Raw genomic sequence first — 21325 nt, forward strand, 5'->3', positions numbered from 1 at the left:
AGGTCTAACCTCGGATTCAGGAGGAGCAGTGTGGCTTTCGTCCTGGCCGTGGAACAGTGGACCAGTTCTACACCCTCGGCAGGATCCTCGAAGGTGCATGGGAGTTCGCCCAACCAGTCCACATGTGTTTTGTGGACTTGGAGAAGGCGTTCGACCGTGTCCCTCGGGAGGTTCTGTGGAGGGTGCTTCGGGAGTACGGGGTGCCGAGCCAACTGATAAGGGCGGTTCGGTCCCTGTATCACCGATGCCAGAGTCTGGTCCGCATTTCCGGCAGTAAGTCGGATTCGTTCCCAGTGAGGGTTGGACTCCGCCAAGGCTGCCCTTTGTCACCGATTCTGTTCAGAATTTTTATGGACAGAATTTCTAGGGGCAGCCGAGGCATTGAGGGGGTCCGGTTTGGGGACCTCAGCATCAGGTCTCTGCTTTTTGCAGATGACGTGGTGCTGTTGGCTTCTTCAGGCCGTGATCTCCAGCTCTCGCTGGAACGGTTCGCAGCCGAGTGTGAAGCGGTCGGGATGAGGGTCAGCACCTCCAAATCCGAGTCCATGGTCCTCGATCGGAAAAGGGTGGAATGCCCTCTCCGGATCGGGGATGAGATCCTGCCCCAAGTGGAGGAGTTCAAGTATCTTGGAGTCTTGTTCACGAGTGAGGGGAGGATGGAGCGTGAGATCGACAGGCGGATCGGTGCAGCGTCGGCAGTAATGCGGACCCTGTACCGGTCCGTTGTGGTGAAGAGAGAGCTGAGCCAAAAGGCAAAGCTCTCAATTTACCGGTCGATATACGCTCCTACCCTCACCTATGGTCACGAACTATGGGTCGTGACCGAAAGAACGAGATCTCGGATACAAGCGGCCGAAATGAGTTTTCTCCGCAGGATGTCCGGGCTCTCCCTTAGAGATAGGGTGAGAAGCTCGGTCATCCGGGAGAGACTCGGAGTAGAGTCGCTACTCCTCCACGTTGAGAGGAGCCAGATGAGGTGGCTCGGGCATCTTATCAGGATGCCTCCTGGACGCCTCCCTGGGGAGGTGTTCCGGGCATGTCCCACCGGTAGGAGACCCCGGGACGACCCAGGACGCGCTGGAGAGACTATGTCTCTCAGCTGACCTGGGAACGCCTTGGGATCCCCCGGGATGAGCTGGACGAAGTGGCTGGGGAGAGGGAAGTCTGGGAGTCCCTCCTAAAGCTGCTGCCCCCGCGACCCGACCCCGGATAAGTGGAAGAAGATGGATGGATGGATGGATGGATGGATGGATGGATGGATGGATGGATGGATGGATGGATGGATGGATGGATGGATGGATGGATGGATGGTAACAGTGTTCAAGAGGGAGGGTTAGTATTGAGAACTGTCTGTAATTTCACCACATCTGCATAGGTTTCCATGGTAACATGCAACTATTAATTTTTGAAGGATCATGGGGAAATCTCAAAATGGTAAAAGACACAAAAATAATGTACATGTGTATATTTATGGCATGGTGGGGATGATTGCCACAGTGGAGCTATGTAAAATATCTTTGTTCTCACAGCATTTGAATTGGCAAGTCAAGCTATTAATAAAAACATGTTCCAAATACGTGTAGTTCAAAATTTTATAAGACAATTATAATAATATATTTATTTTATGTATTTATATTTATCTTAAGATGGCTCAGGTCAACAATTATCACAAAACATACAATAGTGCATGGAAAAGGAGCAGTATTGTAAAAATTAAAGTTTTTGTAAAGGAAAATCTTATTTAGCCATTTTCAGCAGTAAAAAGTACATATGTCTGTAGTTAACTTGATAACTTCATTTTTTTCATGTACGTACAGTCAATTTAAAAAGGCATTTTGCCATTTACGATTGACTGAAAATGACTTCACATATACTCAGAGCTCAGGTGAATATCAATCGATTTAGCAGTCAATAGCAAGAATAATACTAACAGATGTATACATTTCCGTACTGTGAAGAGGGAGTCAGATGCTGCAGATAACAAAATCCATAAGTGGTTTTGGTTCTTCCAGAGTTGATAACTCACAGTTGCCCAGTAAAGCTTGTTTCCATGCAAACTATCCATACAACTAGACACATGAAATCAGAGCACAGCATGGGACTTACCAGTGCACTGGATGGGTTGTCATTGGTGGCAGCATGGTGCTATTTCAAAGGTAGAAGAATTGCAGTAAATAAATCATGACAGTAAAACAAAAATGTAGCAAGGGTGTGGTGGAGGGGTGGGTGAGGGGCTTAGTCAGGAGGCAAAACAATGTGACGGTGTTAAGGATCGGACAGTACAGCCAAGTGCGTAGCGACAGACTTTATTGTGGAAGGGGATGATGGGAACAGCTGGCGCTGGAGCGGCGATCGGGCTGGAGAGGACAAACGATTCTGCGGGGTTTCAAGTAGTCAAGTGAGTCAGTATCTCAGGGACTGATGAGCGAAGCAGCATCAAGGGACAGACTGACACTCGGGTCTGCGCTGGCGGCGCTGATATAGCGCTGTCCATGAACCCGTGGCAGGTGACGGTGATTCCACTGACAGGGGGGCGTGGTCCTGTCGCAGGTGGCACCAGCACGTGACAGAACCCCCCCCACAAGGGACGGCTCCCAGGAACCGAAAACAACAAAACAAAAAAAAGGAAGGCAATACCCCGGGCGACCAGGTGGAGGGGTCAGCACACCGCTGAAACGTCCGACACCTCACCAGACGCAGGATCGACGGACGCGGGGGCAGAAGACCACGGTACCGGCGGACAAGACCTCCCCGGACCCTCACCCCTGGTCCCCTCGTCCCTCCTCGGGCGCCCGCGCCGAGGACCAGGTTGGTCCGGATGACAGCGATGGAACTCCACGATGAGCGAACGGTCGAGTATCCAGCGGCTCGGAACCCAGGGGCGGTGCGCGTCGTCATAACCCTCCCAATCCACGAGGTATTGTAGGCCACGACCGCGCTGCCGCGATCGGAGCAGGGAGCGGACAGCGTAAGCCGGACCCCCATCGACGAGCTGGGGCGGCGGCGGCGGAACGGGCGCCGGCGCCAACGCGCTCTCATGGATGGGCCGCACACGGGACACGTGGAACGTGGGATGAACCTTCATGGAATCTGGAAGGAGAAGACGGACTGCGGCCGGGCCAATCACCTTCTGAATAGGGAACGGTCCAACAAAGCGGGGCGCCAGTTTGCGGGATCCCGTTCGCAGCGGCAAATCCCACGTCGAGAGCCACACACGCTGCCCCACTCTGTACTCCGGAGCCGGCGCCCGGTGCTTGTTTGCCTGGCGGGCGTAGCCTGAAACAGAGCGGAGAAGAGTGACCCGGCCCCTCGCCCAGGCACGATGACAACGGCGGACACAAGCCTGGGCTGACGGGCACGCCGCACCACGCTCCTGGTGGACGAACAAGGGTGGCTGGTACCCGAAGACGCAGTGGAAAGGCGAAAGTCCCGTGGCCGAGCTGGGGAGGGAATTGTGAACATACTCTACCCAGGGAAGCTGTTGGACCCACCCGCGCTGGTCCCCGGCGGCCATGCATCGGAGAGACCTGCCCAGTTCCTGGTTCAGGCGCTCCGCTTGACCATCGGTCAGAGGGTGAAACCCCGATGAGAGGCTGGCCGTGGCGCCGAGGAGTCGGCAGAACTCCGTCCAGAAGGTGGAAGCGAATTGAGGGCCTCGGTCTGACACGATGTCTTGTGGGAGACCTTGGTGACGAAACACCTCCCGCACCATGATGGACGCAGTCTGCTTCGCAAATGGGAGCTTAGGCAGAGGGATGAAATGCGTCATCTTGCTGAAACGGTCCACCACCGTGAGGACCACCGTGTTTCCCTCTGAGGGGAGGAGGCCCGTGACAAAGTCGATTGACAGGTGAGACCAGGGACGCTGGGGAACCGGCAAGGGTTGAAGCAGCCCGGCCGGAGGACGAGTAGACGTCTTGTAGCGGTTACAAATTGAGCAGGCTCTGACGTAATCACTGGTGTCCACTTGCCAGGTGGGCCACCAGAAACGCTGTGCCACCACGTACCTCGTGCGTGCAGCGCCGGGATGACAGGCCAGGCGTGAGTCGTGCGCCGATGGCAGCACGGACGATCACAGGCCTTCAGGGACGAACAGGCGACCCTCCGGGCAGGTGCTGGGGCCGGGTTGATCGCGTGGTGCGGCTTCCACTTGGCGTTCGATCTCCCATGTAAGAGCCGCCACCCGAACCGAGCTCGGGAGGATAGTGGGAGGCGGACCCTGTCCCTCCTCCCCACCAGGAAACAAATGCGACAGGGCGTCCGCCTTCGCGTTACGGGAACCCGGTCTGTAGGAAAGAGAGAACTCAAACCGGTCAAAGAACAGAGCCCACCGTGCTTGTCTCGCGTTCAGTCTCTTGGCCGATCTCAGATACTCCAAGTTGCGGTGGTCGGTCCAGACAATGAACGCCAACTTGACGGCGAGGAGCTCCCGATTACCGATGTCATAGTTCCGTTCTGAGGCTGACAAACGGCGAGAAAAGAAGGCGCACGGGTGGAGACGATCGTCTTGGCAGCTACGTTGAGACAACACCGCCCCGACACCCACGTTCGAGGCGTCCACTTCGACCACGAACTGTCTGTCGGGATCGGGAACTCTGAGGATGGGAGCAGATGTGAACCTCCTCTTAAGCTCCTGAAATGCCTGTTCCGCCCGTTCTGTCCATTTGTACGGGGAGGCGAGGCTGGTAAGGGCGGTGAGCCGCTTGCCTGTCTCGGGAACAGGCCATGACGTGACCGCTTCCACCTTCCCAGGGTCCATTTCGATGGATCCCTCACGCACCACGTAGCCGAGGAATTTGACAGAGGAGGCGTGGAACTCGCACTTCTCTGCCTTCACGTAGAGCGAATTCTCTAGGAGGCGTCGCAGCACCGCCCGAACATGCTTGATGTGCTCAGGGAGCGAGCGGGAGAAGATGTCGTCCAAATAAACGAACACGAATTTGTCCAGCACGTCTCGTAACACGTCGTTTATCAGGGACTGGAAAACTGCTGGGGCGTTGGTGAGCCCAAACGGAACCACCAAGTACTCGTAGTGTCCGCTCGGGGTGTTGAAAGCCGTCTTCCACTCGTCTCCCTCCCGGATGCGGATCAGGTGGTAGGCGTTGCGAAGATCCGGCTTTGTGAAGATGGTGGCACCCTGAAGGCTCTCAAAGGCGGAAGAAAGAAGAGGCAGAGGGTATCGGTTCTTTACAGTGATCTCGTTTATTCCCCCGTAGTCGATACACGGGTGGAGCGTGCCCTCCTTCTTCTTCACGAAGAAAAACCCCGCTACCGCAGGTGAAGAGGATGGCCGTATGATACCGGCTGCCAGGGACTCCCGGATGTATTCCTCCATAGCCCGGCGCTCAGGAGCGGACAGGGAGTAGACGCGTCCCTTGGGAGGGAAGGTGCCGGGCAACAGGTCGATGGCGCAATCGTAGGACCGGTGTGGAGGAAGAGAAGCGGCCCTGGCTTTACTAAAAACCTCCTTGAGTTCGTGATAAAATGCTGGGACATTGGAGATGTCGGTGTCAGGCAGGGGACTAGGCGAAGGACTCGGATGCAGAGTCGTATCTATCTTGGATTTATTCCAGCAAGCACTCAGAGCAAAAGTACAAAACAAAGCGCCTCCTGCGAGGGAAAACACGGGGCAAAAAGTACCAACAAAAGGCGTCGCACTGTGGCGAGTCAAAAGGCTAAAAGTACAAATCAAAACGCCTCTTTCGAGGGAAAACGCGTAGCAAAAGGTACCAACAAAAGGAGTCGCACTGGGGCGAGACAAAAAGGCGCTGGAGACCCAGGCACAAACAAAAGCGTCGCTCGGCGGCGAGACAAAAAGGAGAGTTCTTTCAGAGAGTTCGGACATCAAGGAATCGCTGGTGGTCGGGACGAGGCAAGACACACTGGCACAAGACAGGGGGAAGACACGGACTAAATACGCACAAAGGGGCGGGGATCCAGGTGATGACAATTAGTATCGATTACGCAGGTGCACACAATCGGGATCGGGGAAGACAAGACAACCAACACCGAGGGAGGAAACACAAACTGAAACGGAAGGACCGACGAAATAAAACCGGAAGTAACATTACGACAGAAACCCGAAAAAATAAACGCGACCGCATGACAGAACCCCCCCCCTAGGGCCGGATTCCAGACGGCCCAGGAGCCCCAGGGTGAGCCGCATAAAAGTCCTCAAAAAGTCCCGGGTCCAAAATATAACTAGGCGGCACCCATTGCCGCTCCTCCGGTCCATAACCCTCCCAGTCCACCAGGTACTGCCAGCCCCGGCCTCTTCTGCGCACATCCAATAGTTCTTTTACGGTGTAGGCCGTCCCACCGTCCACAGTCCGCGGAGGCGGAGGGGGCGCCGGATCTGGCACCAACGGACTGTCCACCACCGGCTTGACCTTCCCAACGTGAAAGGTGGGGTGGACTGCAAGGGACCTGGGCAAGCGTAGACGCACCGCGGCCGGGTGCACGACCTTGGTGATGGGGAACGGACCCACGAAGCGAGGCGCCAGTTTCCTGGAGTCCCCCCGGTGGGGAAGATCCTTGGCGGATAGCCAGACACGTTGACCTCTCTGGTACACGGGCGCCGGACGTCTCCTCCGGTCAGCCATCCGCTTTACCCGGTCCCCCTGTCGGACCAGCGTGGCCCGAGCCGCCGACCAGACGCGATGACAGCGGCGCACCAAGGCGTGGGCCGAAGACACCGTCACCTCCGGCTCACTGTCAGGGAAGACAGGGGGCTGGTAGCCAAACACACACTTGAAGGGGGACATACCTGTAGCCGTGGTGGGCAGGGAGTTGTGGGCATACTCCACCCAGGATAGGTTCTTGCTCCACGAGGAGGGGTTCTGGGAGACCAGGCAGCGGAGACTTGTCTCCAACTGTTGGTTAATCCGCTCTGTCTGTCCGTTTGCCTCCGGGTGATAGCCTGACGTGAGACTCACGGTTGCCCCTATGAGCCTGCAAAACTCCCGCCAAAACCTGGATACGAATTGGGGCCCTCTATCGGAAACTATGTCTTTCGGGAACCCATGAACCCGGAATATGTGGTCCATCATCACGGTGGCCGTTCGTTTAGCGGACGGGAGCTTGGGCAAGGCGATAAAGTGAGCCATCTTTGAAAATCTATCCACCACTGTGAGTATGGTGGTTCGCCCATGCGAGGTCGGAAGCCCGGTGACGAAGTCCATAGATATCTCCGCCCACGGGCGCGAAGGAATGGGTAGGGGATGCAGCAACCCCATGCGGGCGCCGTGGGCGTTCTTATTCCGGGCGCAGACGGGACAGGCGGCAACGTATTCATTGACGTCGGCCCTCATGGAGGGCCACCAGAATCGCTGCTGGATTACAAACAGCGTTCGGCGCATGCCCGGATGGCAGGAGAGTCTGGAGGTGTGAGCCCAATGGATGACCTGGGACCGTAATTGAGCAGGAACAAATAGTCGGTTCTCAGGGCAACCACTAGGAGGTGGTTCGTTACCATTGGCCTGCTGTACCCGGCCTTCGATAGGCCAGGTCACGGCTCTAACCAGGCAATGAGACGGCAGGATAGTCTCAGGCTTCTTAATTTCTGGATCCGAATTGAAAACACGGGAGAGGGCATCAGGCTTGGTATTCTTGGTTCCCGGTCTGTAGGACAAAGTGAAGTTAAAACGATTAAAAAAAAGTGACCAGCGGGCTTGGCGTGAATTCAGTCTCTTAGCTGACTTAATGTATTCTAAATTTTTATGGTCTGTCCAGACCAAGAAAGGCTGCTGTGCTCCCTCTAACCAATGTCTCCACTCTTCTAATGCCAGCTTGACTGCCAACAGTTCGCGATCCCCCACGTCATAATTCTGTTCGGCGGGCGTCAGCCGTCGAGACAGGAACGCGCACGGATGGAGCTTGTTGTCGCTCTTGGCCCTCTGTGAAAGGATAGCCCCTACTCCCTGATTGGAGGCGTCCACCTCCACCACAAACTGCCGCGACGGATCAGGGAGCGTGAGGATGGGAGCGGTGCTGAAACGGTTCTTTAGCTCCTGGAAGGCCGCCTCCGCCTCTGCTGACCAGCGGAAGGGGACTTTAGGAGACGTGAGCGCGTGCAAGGGAGCCGCTGTGGCACTGAAGCCCTTAATGAACCGCCGATAAAAATTGGCGAAGCCCAGGAATTGTTGCACCTTCTTGCGTGAGTCAGGGGTAGGCCATTCCGTTACCGCGCTTACTTTCGCCGGGTCCATCTCTACTTTGCCCGGGGCTACGATGAAGCCGAGAAAAGAAACGGTGCTCTTGTGGAATTCACTTTTCTCGGCCTTTACGTATAGTTGGTGTTCAAGGAGTCGTTGCAACACCGTCTCGACGTGAACCCTATGGGTCTTCAGATCTGGGGAATAAATCAAAATATCGTCCAAATATACGTACACAAACCGGTCCAAACAGTCTCTCAAAACATCGTTTATCATGGCCTGAAACACAGCGGGAGCATTGGTGAGGCCAAATGGCATGACGCGGTATTCAAAATGTCCTCGATGGGTGTTGAACCCTGTCTTCCATTCGTCCCCTTCCCGGATGCGCACCAGATGGTAGGCGTTGCGCAGATCTAACTTGGTGAACACCCGGGCTTGCTGTAATTGGTCGAACACGGTCGACATCAGTGGGAGCGGATACCGATTCTTGATGGTGATCTGATTGAGGGGACTATAATCAATGCAGGGACGTAGGGTGCCGTCCTTCTTGCCCACGAAAAAGAACCCCGCCCCCGCAGGCGACGACGACGGTCGAATCAGCCCTGCTTGCAGGGAGGAGTCTATATATTCATTCAAGGCTTGCTTCTCAGGTCCCGAGAGAGAATACAGCCTCCCCTTGGGTATCGTTGATCCCGGCAGGAGGTCAATGGCGCAATCATACGGACGGTGGGGAGGCAGAGAGGTAGCCTTGGCCTTACTGAATACCTCGGCCCATTGGTGGTAACACACAGGGACCCCGGTTAAGTCTGGGGTTGGCGCGTCTGGAGCAGAAGGCACAGGGCGCGGGTTGGACTTGATACAGGAATCATGACAGTCGGACCCCCATCCCGTTATTTCCCCTGATCCCCAGTCTATAGCGGGGTTGTGGCGTTGAAGCCATGGATACCCGAGAACGAGAGGGTTCATTGGTGAGGTCACGACATGTAGACGTATGTTCTCCTGGTGGAGACCAATTGACAACGAGACTGGTTCGGTTATGTGAGTTATCTCAAAGAGTGCCTGTCCATTGAGTGCCTTAGCTTTCACGGGAGTGTTCAGTAGCTCAGTCTTTACCCCGCACCGGCGAGCAAATGCCCAGTCTATCAAGCTTTCGTCTGCTCCTGAGTCTATTAATACCTCGAGTTCTATTTCTCTTCCCAACTGGGTGATCCTGCCCTTGGGGAGCACTCGCCCCGGGGACAGAGCCGCCGAGAAGGCGCTTACCTTCAGGGTCCTCCTCACTGGACAGGAGAGGAGGAGGTGTCCGAGCTCGCCGCAGTAGTAGCATCTTCCCTCTCGGCGCCGCCGTAACTTCTCCTCCTCTGTTAACTTGGCTCTGCCCAACTGCATCGGTTCTGGCTCCTGGCGCTGCCGATCCCCGTACAGCCTGGAGTGGTGAGCGTCAGGGCCGGCTACTGGGACGAAGGCGGGAGCGTTGCTGCGTCGGTGCTTTCTCCACTCTTGCAGCCGGTTGTCCGTGCGGATAGCCAGAGCGATGAGGGCGTCGAGGTCGGTGGGAAGGTCTAAGGGGATTAGCTGATCCTGGATGGGTCCTGACAGGCCCCGGAGGAAGATGTCATATAGTGCCGCCGCGTTCCACCCGCTCGCCGCGGCCAGCGTGCGGAACCGGATGGCGTAGTCTCCGACGGTGTCTTGTCCCTGGACTATCTGACAGAGTTGGCGAGCCTTGTCTCGGTCAGCGGAAATGGGATCGAACACCGTTCGCAGGGCCTGGATGAAAGCGGGGAGAGAGTGACAGGAGATGGAATCCCTGGCCCATTCCGCGGTGGCCCACGTGCGGGCCCTTCCCGTCAGGTAGGATACCATGTAGGCCACCTTGGAGCGCTCGGTGGGGAATTCTGCTGGGGAACTCTCAAAGTTCATCTCGCATTCTGTAATAAAAGCCCGGCTAAGGCCGGGTTCTCCGGAGTAGCGCTCTGGAGGAGCCAGTCTGGCACTGCCAGTCATGGGAACTCTTGCAAGGGAAGGAACGGGGGAAGCGACGGGTGTACTGGGGGTCGCTGCTGGTCCCGCGTTCAAGAGCGAGAGCACTTCCTGCATTTGCTGACCCAGCTTTGCTACTTGGGTGGCGACCGCTCCTCTGAAATTTTCTTGATTCCTAGCGAGTCCTCGAATCTCTTCTCCCAAGTCGCCCACCTCCCTCTGGTGCTGGGCGAGCAGTGAGGCATGGGAGCGCACTGCGGCGCACAGGTGCTCCGACTCTGCCGAGTCCATGTCTGGCCAGTGTGTACTGTCAGGCAGGGGACTAGGCGAAGGACTCGGATGCAGAGTCGTATCTATCTTGGATTTATTCCAGCAAGCACTCAGAGCAAAAGTACAAAACAAAGCGCCTCCTGCGAGGGAAAACACGGGGCAAAAAGTACCAACAAAAGGCGTCGCACTGTGGCGAGTCAAAAGGCTAAAAGTACAAATCAAAACGCCTCTTTCGAGGGAAAACGCGTAGCAAAAGGTACCAACAAAAGGAGTCGCACTGGGGCGAGACAAAAAGGCGCTGGAGACCCAGGCACAAACAAAAGCGTCGCTCGGCGGCGAGACAAAAAGGAGAGTTCTTTCAGAGAGTTCGGACATCAAGGAATCGCTGGTGGTCGGGACGAGGCAAGACACACTGGCACAAGACAGGGGGAAGACACGGACTAAATACGCACAAAGGGGCGGGGATCCAGGTGATGACAATTAGTATCGATTACGCAGGTGCACACAATCGGGATCGGGGAAGACAAGACAACCAACACCGAGGGAGGAAACACAAACTGAAACGGAAGGACCGACGAAATAAAACCGGAAGTAACATTACGACAGAAACCCGAAAAAATAAACGCGACCGCATGACAGTCGGGACTGTACCTGGGTGGGGCTCTGCCGAGTGGGCTGGTGGCCGCCTTCAGGCACACTCGATGGCAGCGTTCGCTCCACTGCCGAACAACCCCCACCTCCCAGTCCAGCACCGGGTTGTGCTGCCGCAACCAAGGGTGCCCCAGTATGAGCTGCTGTCCTGGGAGGGAAAGAAGAAAAAACTGGATGGTCTCGTAGTGATTGCCGGAGAGCAGTAACTTAACTGGTTCCGTCACGAAAGCCACCTCGCCACTCAGACGGCCATCAATGGCACGCGCGGGAATGGACGGGCTCAGAGGGAGGAAGCCGACACCCCACTGACGTGCCAGGCTAATGTCCATGATGTTCCCCTTCACGCCGGAATCCACCAAGGCCGCCACGTTCTGGTCGCCCGCCGCAAGCTGGACACGTGCCTGTAGCGTGAGCGTGCTGGGACTGGGAGAGTCGGTGCTGGTCGAGCTCACGCGGATCCCCCGACGCCGCGTGAGCTCCGGCCTTTTAACGGGCACCCCGCCACCCGATGACCCCCTTCCCCACAGTAAAAACACAAGCCCAGTGAGAGGTGCCGACGGTGCTCCTCCGAGGGAACCCGAGCCCCTCCCAGATCCATGGGCTCGGCGGGTGGTGTGGTTGACGGGTCCCCAGCAGACGGAGGAATGTGACCACGCGGGATCCGCGGGGACCTCCTCTCCCGATCGCACCGCCGCGTCCGGATCCGCCGGTCTACTCGGGCCGCCAAGTCCATCGCGCCCTTCAGGGTTCGCGGGCGATCGTAAGAAACCAGTTCGTCTTTCATATACTCAGCGAGGCCGTTTAGGAATGTGCTAACGAGCACCGGCGTGTTCCATCCGCTGCTGCCGGCCAACGTCTGGAACTTAAGGGCGTACTCCGCGACCGATCGGCTACCTTGACGCCAGTTCTTCGGCGGCGGATCCCAGGTCAAACAGGGAGAGCAATTCCTCCGCGAAGGCGTCGAAGGAATCGCAAGCTGGGGCCATCCTTTCATATTCGGCCAGACCCCACAGCCGCGCCTCGCCCGTGAGGTGGGTTAGGACGAACCCGACCTTGGCTGATTCTGACGCAAACGTGACGGGCTGGAGGCTGAACATTATGCAACAGTTGGTCACGAATGCCCTCACGTGCTTGGGATCGCCGTTGAACTTCTCGATGTTGCCGAGGCGGGGCTCCGGGACGTCCACGAGCCTCCTGGCCTCGGCAGACGGGCGGTGCGGGGGTGCCGTGACAGCCGGGGACGCCACCACCGACAGTCTCTGGAGGGCTTGGGCCATCTCCTGCTGCTGTAGCTGTTGTTACTGACCAACCTCGATCAGGTGCCGGATGTCGGCGGACAGGCTGCTGATGGCGGTCTCGGCTCGCTCCAGTCGGCTCAATGCCGTCTCGTCGTTCGCTGGCTGCATAGCATTGGTCAGTCTGTACTGTTAACGATCGGACTATACAGCCAAGTGCGTAGCGACAGACTTTATTGTGGAAGGGGATGATGGGAATAGCTGGCGCTGGAGCGGCGATCGGGCTGGAGAGGACAAACGATTCTGCGGGGTTTCAAGTAGTCAAGCGAGTCAGTATCTCAGGGACTGATGAGCGAAGCAGCATCAAGGGACAGACTGACACTCGGGTCTGCGCTGGCGGCGCTGTGGCAGGTGACGGTGATTCCATTGACAGGGGGGCGTGGTCCTGTCGCAGGTGGCACCAGCACGTGACAGACGGTAACAGTTTTGCTTAAAGAATAGTCTGGTCTCCCCATAAATGTGTGACCCATGATGTCACTGTCTAAAAGTAGCATTTCCTTTTTTTTATGATGGTTAAACAAATAGTTATTTTAGTTACTTTTGTGATCTTTAAGTACAACAAATCCAGTGCTGTTGTCTTATAATCATTTCGGTCCAGTTATTGCAATGCAGCAATTCACATTGTGCGACAGCAGATGGAAAACCTGTTTGATGAAACAAGATAATAGCTTGGACGAAGTTTATTTTTCTTCATCAAAAATATCAACCATCTAGTAATAATTCAACAAACATCAATGAACAACAGGAATCTAAGTGTTTATATTGCGGGGGCGGGGGGGGGGGGGGGGGGGGGGGTCAGGAAAAGAGCTTTTGTTACCAAAGGCAAACTATGTGACCCACTTAGAGGCTGGATCAAAATTAAGGGTCTTCACGCTAAATGTTCTGTACTTTGTGCAAGATCCTCTCCTATCGCTCCCATTTGATCTTGGCTGACTCCACTTGAGTTAAGCCTTTCTGCACCTACTCACTTGCTCCATGTCCATATAGAATCCATACAGACAGAATTTGTACTGTCTAATGGGACTTTGATTTGATTTTGAGGGTTTTGTCTGGTTTAAGAAAGCTGGCATTTTAATAAAAAGCCAAGAGCTACAAGAAAATGTAATTGTTAGGGAAGAACATCCAACTGTAAAATATAGTAATGAGAAGTAATAAGCATGAAAATAAAGCAAGACCAAATGGTGTATACCCAACGCATAAGGCTTTTGAAAAGAAAATTGAAATCTGAGGTTGACGTTGGCATCAACAAGATGGGTGAAAGAATTTCATGAATACTAGCAAATAAATAATTACTGATCTACAGACTGATTACATGACTTAAATCAGCAATAAGCATGAAAATAAAGCATGGTCAAATGGTGGATACCCAACGCTTAAGGCTTTTAAAAAGAAAATTGAAATCTGAGGTCGACGTTCCAGCATCAACAAGATGGATGAAAGAATTTCATGAATACTAAGAAATAAATAATTACTGCTTTACAGACTGATTACATGCCTTAAAGCAGGGACGTACAAGGCCCAAATTTTGCCTTGGGAGTTTGAGCTGAAGAGGCTCCAGGTAATTTTTATTTTGCTTCTCCTGCTGTTTAGCAAGGACCCAAACACTAAACAATGAGGTCAAGGTGATTTTAGGTCTTATCGCTTTTGTGTTATACTATGCATAATACAGTGATCCCTCATTTTTTGCAGGAGATGTGTTCCACGGCAGTGCATTTTTCCTTTGTGCGTGGCTGTGTCACAAAAGTTAATTGAAGGCCACAGCGAGATTTGAACTCACGATCCCTGGTTTACAAGACTAGTGCACTAACCCCTGCGCTATGGAGCTCATGATTTGCTGATGTACAGACTGATTACATACCTTAAAGCAGGGAAGTACAAGGCCCAAATCTTGCTTCGGGAGTTTGAGCTGAAGAAGCTCCAAGTAATTTTTATTATGTTTCTCCTGCTGTATAGCAAGGTCCCAAACAATGAGGTGATGGCAATTTTTGGTACGAAGTGATCCCTTATTTTTCGCAGGAGATGTTCCAGAGCGGTGCATTTTTCCTTTGTGCGTGGCTGTGTCACGTCTCCTGGCTGGTTACAAAAGTTTCTTGAAGACCCCAGCGGGATTTGAACTCACGACCCCCGGTTTACAAGACCAGTGCTTCAACCCCTGAGCTATGGAGCCCATGCTTTGTTTATTTACCGACTGATTACATGCCTTAAGGTAGGGACGTACGAGGCCCAAATCTTGCTTCGGGAGTTTGAGCTGAAGAAGGTCCAAGTAATTTTTATTATGTTTCTCCTGCTGTATAGCAAGTTCCCAAACACTAAACAATGAGGTTGTGTCGCATTTCCTGGCTGGTTACAAAGGTTTCATGAAGGCCCCAGTGAGATTTGAACTCACGACCCCTAAACCAGTGCTCTAACCCCTGAGCTATGGAGCCCATGATTTACAGACTGATTACATGCCTTAAAGCAGGGACGTACGAGGCCCAGATTTTGCCTTGGGAGTTTGAGCTGAAGAGGCTCCAGGTAATTTTTATTTTGTTTCTCCTGCTGCATAGCAAGGACCCAAACACTAAACAATTAGGTCATGGGGATTTTAGGTATACTTCGCATAATACAGTGATTCCTCATTTTTCGCAGGAGATGTACGTGTTCCACAGCGGTGTATTTTTCCTTTGTGCGCGGTTGTGTCACATCTCCTGGCTGGTTACGAAAGTTTCTTGAAGGCCCCAGTGAGATTTGAACTCACGACCCCTGGTTTACAAGACCAGTGCTCTAACCCCTGAGCTACGGAGCCCATGAATTACGTTTTTACAGACTGAATACGTGTCTTAAAGCAGGGACGTACGAGGGCCAAATTTTGCCTTGGGAGTTTGAGCTGAAGAGGCTCCTGTTAATTTTTATTTTGTTTCTCCTGCTGCATAGCAAGGACCCAAACACTAAACAATGAGGTCATGGTGATTTTAGGTCTTATCACTTTTGTATTATACTATGCACAATACAGTGATCCCTCATTTTTCGCAGGAGATGTGTTCGACGGCGGTGCATTTTTCCTTTGTGCGCGGCTGTGTCACGTCTCCTGGCTGGTTGTCTGCATTAACACACAAAAGCCTTCCATTTGATTCCCGTTTGCCTGATCCATTATGTAATGAGATGCTACCACAACGCACAACGCTAGCTCGCTGACCGGCTCGTCACTCGCCTTGTGTACCTGCTCTGCTGGCGTTCCAGCTTCCCTTTTCCTCTTTTTGCATTCCCTAAATAAACAGTCCGTGTTGCACGTGGTTGTCCTGCCTTCTTCGTGACAGGCTGGCTACCGTGCTTCCCGTGTTTGTTTGCAGTAACACGCATTGCTCAGAGGCACGCCCCACGCTATCAGCGTGTATATAAACCCGCGAAGTAACACATTTGCGAAAATTGAAGCGCGACGTGGCGAGGGATCACTGTACATCCGTCAATACTGCCGGGGTATCAGCCTGGTTTTTTTCGCGGCCCGCATAGTTCATAGTTCCGTTCATAGTTTATGACTGTATGGGTCTATCCTCCTTTGGTGCAAATTAAAATAATATTCCACCAAAGCAGTGGTCCCTGAGTTTCTATTTGGTTATAATAGTGGTCCCTTGGACAAAACCAATTGAAAACCCCTGCTCTATTACATGGAGATCATTATCTGTGGGAGCCTGTATTGAAGATTTTGTTGACCAGAAAAAAAAAGGTGTTACACTGGCACAGGCAATGACGCCTTCTATCAGGGTCCAAGATTGTTAGATTATATCTATCTGAACCAGGCAGGGAAACCTCTTCAAGTCTCTCCCATGATCTACAGATGGAGAGGTGAGAGGAATTTCATTTGTGCTGACTGATGACAGCTCCTGTGAAAACAATATGACTTGCAATGAACTACTGACGCTCTGCAGAATGGGCCAAGGAGGAAAGACAGCCCCTGACCATGGGGGAACTTCCACTGGAATTAAACTAACTCTGCGTATACAAGAGGGGAAAATTACAATTATGATAATGCATCTTCAAAGATAGACATGTGCTTCACTTTCAGTAAGTACGCTTGACACTAGCTTAATATGTTTTATGTTTTAATGCTGACAAAGGTTTTATGATGCTACAGTTAGAATCCTATTCGTAACAGCATCCATTGTCAGTACAGTACATTAACTGTATTATTCTGACTTGTAATATATGTATGAGCCTCATACAGGCACGATGGCAGATTTTTTTCCCCCGGGGCTGAGGGGTGAACTTGACCGATGTGTGTGGAAGGTAAGAAAAATAAAAGCAATTTTCATGATTTCGCTTACTCAAGGTTTTTTTTTTTTTTCTCTGTGAAATTATGATACACATAAAAAGCATTCATATGTACAGACGTGTGAAACTGCCATTGTGGAGCAATTATTTTCGACTGTCAAACTCGGTCAAACGTATTTGAGAAGTTTGTTCAAATGTATTGATTAAATGTAGGCTAAAAGATAAACATATTTTTTAATTAAGTTAACATTGCTTATTAGTAGATTTTATGATTTTATTGTCTTCTGAAGTGCATGATTTCTGTTTTTAGTATTCAGCAGAGATGTTTTGCCAGTCTATCCTTCATCCGCTCCCTGGGGACTGTTCCGTCCTCTTCCGTCCGTCCTTATTCATATAATCATACCTCTCTCCCCGTCCATCCTCATCATTGGAATGGGCTTCCATCACCAGTACGGTGCCTCCATGCATCCTCCCTCCGTGTAAAAAACAACAACAACAAAAACGTCATAGGGTGTTTCAGGGTGTGCCCCACTTACTGGCCGATGACTGCTGGGATATGCTCCAGCATGCCCGCGACTACCGTGGGGAAAAGTGGTACAGAAAATGGATGGATGGAATGAAATGGCATGGTAAGACACTGTGAAACTAAAACACCACCAGATGGTAATATATTTCAAAATTTGGTTGACAGTGGAACTTGGAAAATAATTGATTGACAAGGTTATCGCTCATAAATAAGATTTAGAAAAATCACTACTTCACTTGCTTCTACTTTTGCCACCTCGTGAATAAAGAAACAAACTTTTTTTCTTTTTAACAGTAATATTCGGTCTGAATGTGCAGATTACACACGCGAGACAAAGCTGAAACCAAATCCCATATCTTTGGCAGAATTCCATGTCATTGTGCCTAAACTGTTCGTCGGATGGACTAAGAGTCCTTCAGTCCTCAGTCCTTTTTATTAACTTTTTTGTCCGTGGTCATTCATCCACAAAATGGGTGTCTGTTGGAGACAGAATGACTACTTGTGAACTTTTTCAATGTTTTGAACTTTATATAAATAGATAAAAAGCTTGGCTGAACGTATTTCTGCTGAAGCTTTAGCACACACCCCCACACACAAGATCCTACCTTGTATATCTTATCTCATCTTCAACATTTACCTCCTGATGTCATTTGGATTTATTTTTATACTACAGTATTACAAAAGTTTTAGGAAATTTCAACCTAGATGTAGAGTGAATCGGCACTAATTCTTGGATGATTCATTAATCAGAAGATCAAAACCATCAAAACCTTCCAATAAACATTTTAGAAGCTCAATATGCTTGTCTAAACATAAATTTTTTTGGTCTTAAAAATAGGGGAACATTTTTGTAATAGTCTCATTACCTAATTTTTGAGTTTGTCATTTCAGTACATAATGTCAATCATGGAACCAAGTTAATCACGTATGAAGAATTTATTCTGCTAAGCTACTAAAGAAATAATGAGTAATTGGATGAAAAAGAAAATATTGTATGACTAATGGTACATGACATTTAAAATGTAAAGCATGAGGACAAGGAAATGGAAGTCAGGCTGACTACAGTAATTAAGTCGGAGGGAGGCAACTTCTAAGATCCTTTTATCTGCTTGAATTTATTGTACAATAAAATATTTATTTGTTCTGTTAAATACAAGTTGGACTCACGTTTGGCTTGATGGGTAAAGTTTCCTCTATCATATGACTTTTCTTATTACTTGTGAGAGACTTCTTCACCGAAAGCATTTTGCACTTGGGTTGACTGAGTCGTCTCAAGGGTTCAGCAGTTCTCCAACTGCCTATTGTGGTTCTGCGGTGTGACAGAAGTAAGAGGCAGAAGAATGAGGGGACCAGGTTGCAACAGTGAGACATCCAAAAGTCAGTGGGTAGAAAAAAATCAACCCCCCCCAAACCTGCTCTGCCTTTTTATCTGCTTCTCTTTCTCGGTTCCCCTAAAAGGAGGTTTCTCCTGCCCTTCTGGGTGGGAACCTGCACCTTTTTCGTCCCATTTCAATGAACTGATTCAAGCTTGACATGCTTCTTCACTGTTTAATGCTTCTATTCTCTGTTAGCATTTGGGACTGCAATGTTTAGTCATGGAAAAATATAAAGCCTCCTTTTTTCCTTCAGGTTATTGTTCATTTAAAGGCCTGGTTGGACTAAAGGTTCGTTTTGTCTTTTTAGTTGGTACTTTTTTGTGGGGTGGGATTACGTCTCATTTAATACAAGAAATTATTTTGTTATTTGTAATTATTACCATCCAGCATAGAAAGGACCTTCATAGACTGCAGCACCCACATACTTGACTACAGAAAGAGAATGATCTTTTTGGGTAAATCTTGGTTTTTATCTCCTGTAGTTGGGAGCCACTCTAATACGACAGTAAACACACCATTATAACAAATACAAAATGCATTCCAACTCCACTCAACGGTTTTTATAGAGCACTTGAAAACAAGCACAAAGTGCTGTGCATGGAGCAAAAGTAAATCATAAAACAACAAACACAGTTAAGACAAACTAATAACATAAAAAAGATGAATAAAAGAAAAGAGAACAAAGCTTAGTCTCATGCTGAGTCAAAAGCCAAAGAATAAAAATGCGTTTAGAGGTGAGTTTTAAATATGGGCTAACCTAACATTTCGTGGGAGTTTCATTCCAAACAGAGGAACTGGCAACAGAAAAGACTCTATTCCCTCTGTGCTGTTGTTTAGTCCTTCATACCTCCAGTAGTGTCTCTTCGGCTAACCTGAGGTGGATAGTGATGGAGGAGCTATAGAGAGGTAAAATACATAAAAAGAACAATTAACGATTTAAACAATGCATGCAATGCATAACAACACCATAATGTATGCTTTATTTCACTGCCCTTTGGTGTAACATTTGCACATATGCTCTACTGACCCTATAAAAGTAAGGGCTATCTATTAACCCATGTAGATGAACAAGCTTTGTATTAAATCACTGGCTAAAATCCGTTATCTAATGCCACCCGTCTAAATGAAATATTTAACTGACAAACATATGACACTTCCGTTCATCAACATGCCGAAACTCTGGAGCAAAGGGCAGAACATAACTTACTATGCCTATAATGAATTACAGAGACCTCAGCAGCAACCTGACATGGAAAAAAAAATGTAGTAATGATGTAGGAGCTGTGGTATGCCCAACAACAACAACCTATATTGGCTCAAAAGTCATCCTCTCCTACATCTCATTGAAATTCCCTTCAACTTTCTTTAATTTTTCAAGCCTAAAGATTATTGTTAATGGATCTTGTTCTAAGATGATGGACCTTTTTAAGATCACTAACATGAGCTATCATTAACACGATTCACGTAAATTTAAACTGTAGATACAATATAATTAGCAATGCTAAGTATATTTGAGTCTGTTTTTATGAAGCAGCGCTTAAGAAGGTATATCCATTCTTACTTATCTCCTGTCACCGCAAATTGCCATTGTTGAGAGATTATCCCAAGGCATTACAAATCCACAACACCTTGCCATGGTTTCCATAATATATGCCCTAAATAACCTCTACTGGCTGTACCTGTGTGATTCAGCTCCAGCTAAGAGGAACTTTAAAATGCTTGCATCTGTACTCATCACCGTTTAATGTAGAGTTTAGGTATTGTTTAAATTAAGACAATTCAAATTCAAATTCTCAATTCCGATCCTTAAAAAAAGAGGAAGGCAATCAGTGCTATGAATTCATGTTTTTTTATTACATGATATTTTTACTGTTTGTGAACTTTACCATGAGTTTTGCAAAAAAAATAAAAATAAAAATACCCAGCGTATTAATATCTGAATTATGAACTTGAATTGAATGAAGAGAGTTTTTGGTTGAGTAGGTCGGTCGGTCGGTAGTTAGGTGGATGTAAAATAATTTTTGCCTTAACTCTTTATTGCAACATTGTATCTTTTGTAAAAGCAGTTTTAACCCCAGTTGCTACTTGGTGGATCTCACCAAACCTCTCACTGTATGATCACGACCATTTTGAATTCTGCTCAGTAGACCATTGCTGCAACACATTCATACAGTGACCAATGAGTTCAGCGCCACAACATGGTAAGACAAATGAATGTGTGGCTTTGGTTACATAGTACTGTATTTTATACAGCAATGTATCGTAAGGAGGCGAATGTGGTTGCATATTCAACCACAAGTCAGGGAAGATGGTGTTCATAGCATAAAAGTAAGACACTGATACGCCTCGATGATGGTGCTTTTATGTTTGTGAATGCGTGCATGAGTGTGTGGGTGTGTAGTGGGTGTGTGCATTTTCTACAGCAAATAAAAGATGGCAGCCCTAATATCCAATTGTTTTAGAAATCCAATCTGTATTGAATTTCAGACACCCTCCATGTGTGATTCGGGATCTGTGTTTCTGAAATCAGATTTCATGTGATTTTTGCAGTTCAGACTTGATAAAATCAAGGCAGATGCAGCCTGGGTATGACAAAAATCAGATTTTAGGCAGGCAGTCGGATTTAGGCAGGTAAAAATGATTCAGCCTGCAACTCATGAATGAAACAAGTCTAATCTAACAATCTACTGAAGCTACATTAAAACATGTTCTGTGATTATTGACAAAATTATTCTGTGGCACTGATAGGTGTTGCTCTTGAGTATTATTGCTCTGGTGTCGCAGTTAGAAATGTTAGGCAAATTACATTGTCTTGTTTTCTAT

General features: G+C 49.8%; 1 non-coding gene across 1 annotated transcript; it reads right to left on the minus strand.

Annotated features, from left to right (window-relative positions):
- Positions 1-15064: 15064 nt before the first annotated feature.
- trnat-ugu (transfer RNA threonine (anticodon UGU)) lies at positions 15065-15137 on the minus strand. Its single transcript has one exon. It is a non-coding gene; the product is annotated as a tRNA-Thr (tRNA).
- Between the last annotated feature and the right edge of the window lie 6188 nt (positions 15138-21325).

Source organism: Syngnathus floridae, chromosome 4 (genome assembly GCF_059516105.1).
Source record: "Syngnathus floridae isolate MCC-2025c chromosome 4, RoL_Sflo_1.0, whole genome shotgun sequence".
Classification (NCBI taxonomy): domain Eukaryota; kingdom Metazoa; phylum Chordata; class Actinopteri; order Syngnathiformes; family Syngnathidae; genus Syngnathus; species Syngnathus floridae.